Raw genomic sequence first — 13,015 nt, 5'->3', positions numbered from 1 at the left:
TCTAGCTATAATTTGAAGCTATTTCTTTTTTTTTTATTCCTTTTTTAAAAAAGATTTTATTTATTTATTCATGAGAGACACACAGACTCCCTGTGGGGAGCCCGATGCAGAACTCTATCCCAGGACTCTGGGAACATGCCCTGAGCTGAAGGCAGATGCTCAACCACTGAGCCACTCAGGCGTCCCATTTTTTTTTTTTTTAAGATTTACTTTATTTATTTTAGAGAGAGAGAGAGAGCATGCGAGCACAATGGTGAGGAGCTGAGGAGGAGGGAGAGAGAAACACAAGCAGTCTCTGTGCTAAGCACAGAACCCAACGAGTGGCTTGATGTCATGACTCTGAAGTCAGACCTGAGCTGAAACTAAGAGTCTGACACTCAACCAACTTTGCCACCTAGGCACTCCTGAAGCTATTTCCATGTGATCCAAACAGATACAAAAAAGCCTCTCAAATATATAAATTATTATCTGCTTGGTCCTCAACAACCAGATTCAGTATTTATAAATATCGAGGTAATCCATAATAATTTTAAATTTCATTGTGTACATTTGCTTCTCAGAACTTATACATCTTATAATTGAAAGTTTGTACCCTTTGACCAACAACTACCCATTTTCTTTCCCTCCAGGCCCTGGCAACTACCATGCTACTCTCTGTTTCCAGTGACTTTTTTTTTTTTTTTTTTTACTTTACACATGTAAGTGATACTATTTGTCTTTCTCTTTCTGGCTTATTTCACTTTAGCCTAATGCCTCCCAGTTTTATCTTTGTCAACACAAATGGCAGGATTTCTTATTTATGGTCGAATAGTATTCCATTATCTATCTGTCTCTCTGACATTTTCTTTATACATTCATCTGTCAATAGACTTGGGTTGTTTCCTTGTCATTGCTCTTGTGAATAATGCTGCAATGAATTTGGGACTGTAGCTATCTCATTGAGATACTAATTTCATTTTCTTCAGATGTATATCCAGAAGTGGGATTGCTAGATCATGTATGGCAGTTCTATTTTTAATTTTTGAAGAATCAAGGTACTGTTTTCCAAAGTGTCTGCACCAATTTACATTCCCATCCACAGTGTACAAAGGTTTCTTTTCTCACTTCCTCACCCACATTTGTTCTGTTGACTTTTTGATAATAGCCATCTTTATAACTGAAGTGATATCTCATGGTGATTTTGATTTACATTTCCCTGATGATTAGTAATCGTGAGCATTTTTCATATACCTTTTAGCCAATATTACTATGTCTTCCCTGGAAAAATGTCTGTACAGGTTCTCTGCCCATTTTTTAATCAGATTGGATTTGGGTATTTTTTGCTACTGAGTTATATGAATTCTTTATAAATTTTAGACTAACTCCTAATCAGATTGATGCTTTGCAAATATTTTCTTCTCTTCTGTAGGTTGTCTTTTCATTTTGTTTATTGTTTCTTTTGCCATCCAGACGCCTTCTTGTTTGACGTAGTAACAGTTGTTGATTTTTTATTTTGCTGCTTGTGCTCCTGGTATCATAACCAAAAAATTCCTTGTAAGGACAATGTCAACAAGCTTTTTCCCTACATTTCCTTCTATGAGTTTTATGGTTTCAAATCTTAAGTGTAGTCTTTAGTTTACTTTGAGTTATGTTTTGTGAGTGGTGTAAGAAAGGATCCAGTTTTATTCTTTTGATGTGAATATTCAGTTCTCCCAATACTATTTATTGAAGGGATTATCCTTTCCCCATTGTGTGTTCTTGCACCCTTCTGAATGTTGGTTGACCATATATATGTGCGTTTATTCTGGATTCCCTCTTCTGTTCCACTGGTGTATGTGTCTGTTTTTATGCCAATACCATACAGTTTTGATTATCTTAACTTTGTAGTATAGTTTGAAGTCAGGAAATATGATATCCACAGTTTTGTTCTTCTTTCTCAGAATTGCTTTGGCTATTGGGATCCATCTTCCCAATGATCCTTTCTTTATACTTACTCTCCATTTTTTTCAGCTCCACTACGTAGTAGTACATCATTCATTGGAATCTTGAGCCCTCTCAGGGCTATTTTTGTTGCTGTCTAATTTTTGTTTTTGTGTAAAAAAATGAAGGCTAGTATATTCTATTGCTGAAGAATCATCATCATCTGTTGAAGTCACTCTTGGTAATGTGATAAGGACTGGATATTTGCTAAGAGTTCCAAAGGTAGATAAATATTTTTATTACAGTGTTTAGTTTATTATAATTATTTTATCTATGAAAAACACTGATACAAAATATGTATATCTATAGCTATATGGTGGCTATACACATTCATTTAATAAATATTGATTAAACACCTACTATGTGACATCACAGTGTTAAAAACTAATAACTGTGGAGAAAATAGGAGGGAAAAGCTAACACGTAAATTCTAGAGCACTTAAAGGAGCTTCTCTATGGCCGATTGCTAGAGGCTATGATTTCTGAAAACAATCTCTCCAATTGACATCTGCCAGATTGAGACTGGTCCCAGACAAGCTGAAAATGCCCTCTACTGGAGGATGTTGGTTTACCATGTCTGGATCAAGTGCAGCTTGTTTCCATGGGACACCGGAAAAGAGTCTAGATTAGGTCTAGGATGGCTACAGTTTAGGGGTGGGAGTTGAGGGTAGATATGAAGAAAGCAGCGACTTTTTTGAGGAAATACATTGTTTTCATGTAGTAACCTTATCCCCAAATTGCACTTATATTTTGGAAATCTTTCTTTCTTATGTGTACACTGTTTTTACTTTTTTGGAAGAAGTGATAAGAAATTTCAAACTGGAAGGAAGAATGTGAACCTTTGACTTATTCTACAAGCTTCTGTTGGTGTTAAAGTTATGCATATTCTATTTTGCCACTTACAAATTATTTAGGCATAGAAAATATTATTTTAATATTCACAAAAATCATATTGTTTTCCTTACTTCCTCTTTTAGTCATTCATTCATTCAATATTTAGAAAGCAAAAGAATTGCAATAAGCATGGTTAATCAGTTTCCTTGTCAGTCTCTATTTCTGACGCAGATCAGTAAGTACATTATTTTTCATCTTTTCTATTTTTGGTTTTGTTTATTTCACAAGTTTTCCTTGAGGACTTACTATGTGCTGCTTGGGGTAGAAGACAGAAAGGGACTAAGTTAAAGCCTGTGTATATAAGACCCCATTATTTCTGAATAAAGCAGCCAGACTCAATTTTTACTCTAACACCATAAAAACTGTATATGGTTCTTTTTTTAAAAATTTTTATTTATTTATGATAGTCACACACACCCACAGAGAGAGAGAGAGAGAGAGAGAGAGAGAGAGAGAGGCAGAGACATAGGCAGAGGGAGAAGCAGGCTCCATGCACTGGGAGCCCGACGTGGGATTCTATCTCGGGTCTCCAGGATCGCACCCTGGGCCAAAGGCAGGCGCCAAACCGCTGCGCCACCCAGGGATCCCACTGTATATGGTTCTTACAAAACTGAAAATCATCACTGCCTTTAATAGTTTACAATCAATATTATATAAATAATATTTATTAAATATATTGTAATTAATATATAAATAAAGCTGTCACATGTTAATGAAAATCTTTGTTAACATACATTATTAATAGCTCAACTCACCATTGCTCAAACTTCAGAATCACATGGAGGGCTTGTTACACACAGATTTTGACCTCACCCCTAAAGTTTTCTGAGTCAGTGCATCTGGGTGAGGTCTAAGAATTTGTGATTCTAACAAGCTCCCAGAAGATGATGATCATGCTGGTACCACAAATAGTAACTTAAATCAGGGCTGCACAAACTAAAGTCTTAGGCTAAATCCAGCTACTACCTAGATCTTTTTCTTGTAAATGAAGCTTTATTGGGACATAGCCACACCTACTCTTATTGTCTATGGCTGCTTTTGTGCTACTGTGACAAAATTACATAGTTGTGACAGAAAAGGCCTTATGACTCGCCAAGTCTAAAATATTTATTATCTGACCTCTCTCTCTTTCTCTCTCTCTTACTCAGACACACACAGACACACAGACACACACACACACACACCGACATATGATTTCAATGATCATTGTGTTCTCATCTGAAATTCTCATTTGAAACAATTTTTGTGATTTTTAGTTAAACATAATCTTGATAATCACAAATCCAAAGCAAGAAATATTTGCGTAAAGCTTTTTTGGAGTATTTAGTATGCAGCCCTTAAAGACTTAACAAATAGGTTCCTGAAAGTGTTGACTGAAAAGTAAAATAGAAATTCCTTTTCGCACCTCCACAGTGTGCCTATACCAGTAAGAAAAAGAATAAATAATGCAGTATAAAGGGCAAATTAGTTTGACGGTCAGATCTAATTGTGCTATTAGATATATGAACTTAAAAATTCTAGATGCTTAATATTAGCTATATCAGCTGGCAAGAACATAGAGACTATTTTCACAGCATTTTTCTTCTGAAATAATAATGCTACGTCTCACTTCTCTCAAAATAAGGGTTTTTAGAGAGTGACTATTGAGATAGAATCAGAGTTGAAATTTGTTCCTTTTAAAAAAAAAAAAAAAAAAAAGAAATTTGTTCCTTTTAAGTTAATCAACTACTTCAGAAATAACTAATAACCCATGCAGGTTACCAAAAACTTACAGAAAATGTGGATTAATATTTTTAATTCCTTTGATGTTCTTCTTCTAATAAGCATCTGTGGTAGACAGTTTGGTTTGATTTGCTCATTGTCCTTTCCAACCATCTTCAAGGATACAGGGAAGAAAATGCTAAAACCTTTGCCAGTCTATCTTCCAGGTAGGATGCTTGAGTGATTGACGTTCCATTAATTGGATGTTGTCTGTGAGACTTTGATTTAGAACTGCATCATTTGGGTGGGGAGGCCAGGTGGGAGCCTCCAAGTTGTGGTGGTGCAAATCCTGGAAGAGATGGTGACACTCCCGGCTCTGCAACTGATTGCTTTCCCCAACTACCAAAGGGGTAGAGTAAAGGCTAAAAGTTGTGCCAAGAAACTTAATCCAGAACAGAGTTTTCTCAACCTTAACACTATTGACCTTTTAAATTTGCGAGGGGGGGGGGGATTATCCCTTAAAATAGAAACAACAGTTTCAATTTTGTGATTTTCTAAATATCGTGGGTTTTTTGCTTATTTTTTTAAAAAACAAAGGGATTTTTCAATGTATTTTCTATGGCAATATGAATTAAATACCAATGTGAAAGCAATAAAATTATAAAAGATAATAAAAAGACATCACTGAGGATTGAAAGAGGTGTATGTAACACTGTCTCTGCAGGTCTCCCCTATGGAGTAAGGAGCAACCAATGTATCCATAGGAAACAATATCAGAACTGTGAGTACAACATACACATGCCTATTTTAAGTGCAACTCTAATGATCTAAGTTGAAAATAAGGCTAGACCTAATTGTTTTGTTATGGACTGAACTGTGTCCCCTCAAAATTCATATGTTGAAGCCTGAACCCCAAATGTGATTACAGTTGGAGATAGGGCCTCTAAAGAGATAATTAAGGTTAAATGAGCTCATAAGGATGGGGCCCTAATCTGATAGAACTGGTGTCCTTATAAGTAGAGGAAGAGACACCAAAGATCTCTCTCTGTTTCTGTGCTTGTGCACAGAGGAAATGCCATGTGAGGACATGGAAAAGAAGGTGGTTGTCTGCAAGCCAGGAAGAGAGGTATCACCAGAAACCAACTGTACCTCCATCTTGGACTTGTAGCCTTCAGAATTGTGAGAAAATATGTAGCTATTGTTTCAGCCATCTGGTCTCTGGTATTTTGTTATGGTAGACTGAGCAAACAATAATGTCTGTTGTGCAAAAAGACCTTAGCAATAATCAAATACCATTGTTCCTACAAATGTATTTGAACCATTGTTCTTGCAAAGGTATTTGAAAACAGATTGTGAATATTTTAAAGGAAAGGCATTAGAATGTCCATATCAAAATAGAAAAAAACATATTGACAAAAAGCTTTAGTTCAGAGGAGTAAAAGAAGTAGACAAGAAAATAACAGCATGACAAAGACATCCTCCTTGCCCTAAGGATGGGAATTCAGCAGAGGAGACAGAGATATAGAGAAATAATTGTAATGCAGTAAGATACTGAATTTGCATTCTTTTGTTGCCATAACAAGTTACCACAAATTTAGCTTACAACAAAATGTATCATCTCACAATTTGGTAGGCCAGAAGTCTAATGTGGAACTCACTGGCCTAACATCAAGGAATCAGGAAGCTGTGTTCCTTACTGGAGGCTCCAGAGAAGAATTTGCTTCCAAGCTGATTCAGGTTTTGTGGAATATTCAGTGCTAGTAGCCAAAGGGCTGAGATTCTTTTTCCTTGCTGGATAGCAATGTGGGTCATTCTTAGCTTCTAGAGACCACCTACATTTCCTGGCTCATTGACCTTTTTATCATTAAAGGCAGCAAAGGCAGACCAGGTCCATCTCACACCTTGAATCTCTCTAATTTCTCTTTATTTCATCTCTCCTGTGTTACTCTTTTACCATTCTTTTTGATTTTTAAGATTTCATATTGGGTCCACAGTATCTTAAAATCAGTTAATTAGTAATCTCAATTCCATCTGCAGAATCCCTGCCCAGTAGAACCTAGACTAGTGTTCGAATAACCTGGTGATATGGATCTTAGGCGGGTGGAAGGGGACACCTTTAAAATTCTGCTGACCACAAGACAGTGTCTGTCCTAGTGTTGTGTATAGGGTACATTCAGAGCTCTGCACCAAGATGTCTAATGGCTGCACTTGAGAGCACTGAAATTGTCATTGCAATGCCTGTCCCCTACACCAATATTTTCACCACCACTGCCGTGATTATCTTCAGTGCCATTATACTTGTCACAGGAGGGTATTTGGAGAAAGCTCATTTTAGCTTTGCTCTTTCCATTTGCAGCCTCCTTGTCCTAGGACTCAGGCAGAAGTCCTTGGGCATTTGGCCAGAGAGCAATCTAATATAAAAATACTGTGCATAATATTTTCCCTGTGATGACCATCTTTTGTCCTTGAAACAATCTCCTACATATCTATATTTTCTCCCCTAAGAATGAGTTCTTCTCCAGAAGTTTCCTTGGACTCTCATGTAAAGAGACTTCTGCAATTCCTACCTCCTAAGACTGATAGATTTGCCTAGATACACCCAACTCTTAGGATAAATATAGTTCAAGTTAAACTGAAGTCCTTGCTATGCCATGCTGTAAAGAGGTACACTGGAATCTCCATTTTCCTCAGATATGGGGTATATAATTTTTTTGGACTCCCCAATTCATGGTCTGTGGGAATTCAAAGTCCTCCCCATGATTTTCATAAATTTGCCTCCCACTTACTTCTTCATGGTCCTATGTCTTCCCTCTCCTATGTTTGTGCATCAGTTGAAACTACTTTTAGTATTGTGTAGCAGAAATCCAACAGCAATCGCTCAATCAAGTAGGGGACTACTTTCAGTATAGCTTTGTATGTTAAAAATGTTTCAGGTTCTTTTCTTCTTTCTGCTCCTACACTCTCAGTACGTAGCTTTTACTCTCTTCATTGCAAGATGGCTGCTTCACCTTTAGTCTCCTGAGGACACTCCCAGTAGGAAACAGGAGAAGGGGTTGTTGAGGAGTCACCTATATGAGGAAACCCTATCTCCAGCAGTCTTCCAGTTACATTTTAGTGATGTGAATTGTGCATTTGGACACATTTCACCCTGAAAAAAAAAAAAGAGAGAGAGAGAGAGAGAGAGAATCTGTTCTTTAAGAAGAAGGGGATTAAAAGGACGTATCATGATGGGCACAGAGTAATGTATACAATTTTTGAATCACTATATTGTACACCTGAAAATAATATAACACTGTATGTTAATCATACTGGAATTAAAATACATTAAAAATGGAGAAAAAAGAAAGGGTTATGGTTATTGGACAGGTGTTAGTAATGGCTGCCACAATGAGTGCCTTTTCACTTCTAATTTAAACCAATTGGAGCAGTTTCGTCATTCATCAGTTTCCACCAAGGATTACTCTGCACTAAATATTTCAGTTTTTTAATAATTAGCAGAGATCTCTTGAGGTATAACTAGCTCCACCATCTACTCTGCTACTCCTCATTTCTCATGACCCGGGCCAACCCATTTATTTTTTATTTTTTATTTTTAAAAAGATTTTATTTATTTATTCATGAAGTACACATAGAGAGAGGCAGAGACACAGGCAGAGGGAGAAACAGACCCTCTGTGGGGATCCCAATGCAGGACTCAAATCCAGGATCCTGGGATCATGACCTGAGCCGAAAGCCAACACTCAACCACTGAGCCACCCAGGTGCCCTGGGCCAGCCCAATTAATGCAGCGTTACTAAGATGAATGCCTATGCCAGCTGTTAATACAGTAAATTCCCACTCTGTCACATACATGATGCTCTGATATAAAATTAATATTGTTTCTCACAGTCACATCATTGCAATCTCCAGGAAGCCAACATCGTAGTCCATATTGAGAAACACTGCTGTCCTGCTATGAGGATGCAGTGCTTTAAAACTATTCTCCTGAGCTTTCATAGGTTTTTAAAATTCAGGAGGGTTGTAGCAGCTTCATAGCATAGATTATGAAGCTATTATTATGTTAGAAGTTAGGAGACCCAATCCTTCCCCCCGCCCATAGCCCTAAGAATGATTGCTCTCAAGAGTTAGAAAGTTGTATCTGTTTTGACCCTCATGTTTTTCTTATGTAAAATGGAGCCGGGCAGGGTGATCTTTGAGGTCCTCAAATGTTCTGAACTGTGAAGGGAAAAATGCTTGTAATCAGCTATTGTTTTAAGAGAAAGTTGGAATAAGAAGATGAAGATGAGGGGGAAGGTGGGAGCCATGGAGAGGCAAGTGAGGAGAACCAGGGAAGGAAGGAAAGAGGTGATGAGGAGTGGGAGGGGGAGAACATCTGACTTAGGCAGACAGCTATAACCTAATGTAAGTAGGACCAAAGGGAAAATGTGATTACCCTGAGCTCACTTTTGGCTGTGGGTAGGCCCTTAGTTCTATCCTGCTTGTAAAGCAGCAGCCAAAAGTCAGATCCCCAAGGAGACTTGGATATATTCATGTTCACTTCTGTGCCATGTTACATGATGTTTCCTCTACAGGAAGACACTAGTTCATATCAAAGCTTTCCTCCCTGTTCACCATGCTTTGTTTCTATCCCTTCCATGCTTGGCACAAGGAATACCACCTCTCTGGGGTGGGTGCGTGGGGTGTCAGCCCTTTGCTCACTTCCCAAATCTATGCATGTTTTGAGTTATGTGCTTTTCTTCTGTGTTCTTATGCTTTCTATGTTTTTTTCTATTAGATGTATTTTTATATACAGTTATAGTTATATATTTCTTTTGTAAAGCATTAAGTCAACAAAATGTATTGAGTAAATACTATGACGGAAAGCACTGTGATAGTTAATAAGGTCAAAGATGAATAAGATAGTGTTGCTCTCAAAGACTGAATAGTTTACCGGAGGAAGTAACTTAAAGGGAAATGTAAATGCTCTAAAATATGCACACAAATCCATGGGAGCAAAGAGGAGAGGCATCTAATTAAAACTAAAGAAGTCAGAGATGGCTTTCTAGAGAAGATCCCCAAGTGGAGACCTGAACAATATGAATTATCTAGAAAAAGAAGTACAGTTAGGCATGCCAAACAGAGGGTACAGCATAGGCAAGGGAAGAGAGAGACAGATGGCACAGGTTGGGGTGTGAGCAGTCTGTATGGCTGCAGAAGAGGGCTGTCCCTTGCAATGAAGGATGCTCATGATGGTCCTGCATATCAAGTTCAAGTTTATTTCACACCCACGGAAGCCATGGAGAGGTTTTAAGTAGAGGTTTGACATGAGCATTTATACGTGGATGCCACAAAGATGCATTTGTTTCTCTTATGAACTCTTGATTTGAAAGAAAATTCTGAATTATAATCATATATCTTCTTCTCTGTCTTGCCTATTAGATTATGAATGTCTTTGAAGGTAGGGAAGATGTTTTATCTTAGCAAAGCTTCTGCACATATTAGGTAGGCATTTAATAAATGTCTGTTGAATGAATGAAGAAATGGATGAGAAAAATAATCTTTTGGGAAAAAAAAGTGTGTTAAAGGTATTCAGAGATGCTGTTAACCTGCAAGCAGAATGGGAAAGGCTGTGATACTTCAACATCTCTAAAAGCTAATCTGGAATTTCTTAACCCCGAAGCTGCAGTGGCTTAAATCATTTTTCAACGTCTTAAGTTTTGAAAGTAAAAAATACCTTTATAATCTGTTGAATATAATTATTAAAAAATTTAGAAAAAAAAATTTAGAGAAGAGGCAGACATGAATTGTTAAAAGGTATTTTCTTCCTATAGCTAATATAACATGCAAATATTTATATTAACCAATATTTAATTGGTAAACTGTAATGTTAACAACATGATTTTTAATTAAGAAAAAAATCCTTGGCTAGGTGAAGAGTATTTATTGAAGTAAATATTGATGCCTAACTTTTATGTAACACTTAGATTTTTAGATTTTAAACCAGCTATACCATCCATCCCGTGACGTTTCTAGGATAGTGTCTAGGAATAAGTAGTAACTAGCTTCCATATTTATAATTTCATCATATTTCAGAAAGGGTAAATGCACAAATGGTAAGTGGAAAATTGCTATCATCTCTCTTATTAACCGTGTCAATGGGAAGCCTAGTTATTCAACACCATGAATCTCTAACTAAGATTGAACCACATATTTGGTGTCAATAGAATCTTAAGCTACAGGCCTAATTCTTTCAGGATAAACAGTTTCAAGGTAGCTGGTCTTGCAAACTCACACCTATAAAATACAACAAATTTTATATATGGTTTTAATCTTTATTGCAAGGACCTTCAAATGCTTTATGGACAGATTAATCCTCATAACCTCTATTTGGGAGATGGCAAGTATTGTCTTCATCTTATAGAGTGAAAAATTGAGTCATCTAAAGGTCTTGGCTTGTATCCAGTTAGCAAACTGGAACATGCAGGGGAAGAAAAAAGCACCTTAAATTTGCTGCTTCTTGGTTTAGAGCCTCAGTCACTAAAGTTTGGCAGCCATCTAGATGGTAAATTATAGAATTTATTCCCTCTTGCAATTCATTCTTGGCAGATGTTTTTCTATTGGTAGATTTAAAAATGTATGCTGCCTAATTTTTAAGTTAAGTGAATGTATCATTTAATAAATCTTGTACTTTAGAAACCCATTTCTCATACATCGAGCTAATATTTTTGTTTTTAAAAAATTAGCTTTTATTAAAATGTCTAAAAATATTTCATACATTTATATAAGACTATAAATGTGATTTATGTATGATGTAAAGATATACGTCTGATATAAAAAAGTAGTAAAACCAGCACCCATGTACCCACAACCCAACTTATGAAATGCATTACCAATAACTTTGAAGCCCTCTTTTCTCATCCCAAGGGGTAACCACTGAATGCTGTGTTTATCATTTCTTTGATTTTCTTTATAGTCTTTCCACATGTGAACATATCCCCTAAACAAAAATAACATATTACTGAGTTTTGTCTGTTTTTGAACTCTATATAAATGGAATTATACTGTATATCCTTTGTAACTTACTTCTTATATCATTTTAACTCCAGGATTAATTCCATTATGTATGTACCACAATTTATTTTTCCATTCTTGTGTCAATTGATGTTTCTGTTATTTGTATTTTTTTCCATTACAAACAATGTTGCTATGGAAATTCTTGGAAGTAATGCTTGTCCTAGCTTGGGTTCCTCTAAGAGCAGAACTCGATTTACTTGTATACAGATAGTTTATTCGGGAAACCATCTTAGGAAACACAAGGTATGAGGCATGCGAAACAGAAAGAGAGGAGTCCAATAGATGATGTTGTCCAATGGACTGAATGTCTGTGACACCCCCAAATCCACGTGTTGAAGTCTAATCTCCAGTGTGGCTGTATTTGGAGATGGGCCCTGTAAGGAAGCAATTAAGGTTAAATGAGCTCATAAGAAGGGAGTCCTGACTAGGGTTAGTGTCCTTATTAAGAAGAGACACCACAGCATAAGGAATATAGTCAATGATATTGTAATAGTGATATATGGTGACAGATGGTTGTAGCTACACTTGTGGGGAACCTAGCATAAACTTGCCTAGTCATTAAGTTGTACATCTGAAACTAATGTAACACTGCATGTCAAGTATATTAAAAAAAAAGAAGAAGAAGAAAGAAAAAAAAGAGACACCAGAGAGCTTGCTTTCCTTTTCTTTTCCTGCCATCATGTGAGGACTCAGCAAGAAGGCAGCAGTCTATATGTTAGGAAAAGAGCTCTCACTGGGAACTGTGTCTGCTGGCACATTGATCTCAGACTCTTAGCTTCCAGAACTATGAGAAAATAAATTTCTGTTGTTTAAGCTACCCTGTCTGTGGTATTTTGTTGTAGCAGTTCAAGCAGACTAAGACATTGTCCACTGCAGTGGGCGAAAGGTGGTTTTTATCATTGATTTTTATATTTTTAGATCTTACTTTTAGATCTTCAATTCATTTTGAGTTAATGTTTGTAAATGTCATAAGGTAGGGTCCAGCTTTATCCTTTTGCATGTGGATATCTGGCTGGCACCATTTATTGAAAACACTATTCTTTCCCTATTGAATTATCTTGGCACCCTTATTGGGAATCAATTGACCATAAATGTGAGGATTTTTTTATGGACTTTCAATTCTATTTAATTGATCTATATGTCTACCCCTTTGCCAGTACCACACTGCCTTGATTACTGTATCTTTGTAGTAAGTTTAGAAATTGGTGAGTGCATACTTTAACTTTGTTCTTCTTTTTCAAGATTGTTTTGGCTATTCTGGGTCTTTTGCATTTCCATGAATTTTAGGATCAGCTTCTCAATTCCTGCAAGAAAGCTAGTTGGGATTTTGATAAGGATTGCATTGAATCTTTAGATCAATTTGGGGGAGTATTGCAATGTTAGCAACAGTATGCTTTCCAATCCTTTA

This window comes from Canis lupus, chromosome 22, assembly GCF_011100685.1.
Source record: "Canis lupus familiaris isolate Mischka breed German Shepherd chromosome 22, alternate assembly UU_Cfam_GSD_1.0, whole genome shotgun sequence".
Lineage (NCBI taxonomy): Eukaryota > Metazoa > Chordata > Mammalia > Carnivora > Canidae > Canis > Canis lupus.
The sequence above is the reverse complement of the archived record's forward strand: the minus strand, read 5'-3'. Positions refer to the sequence as shown.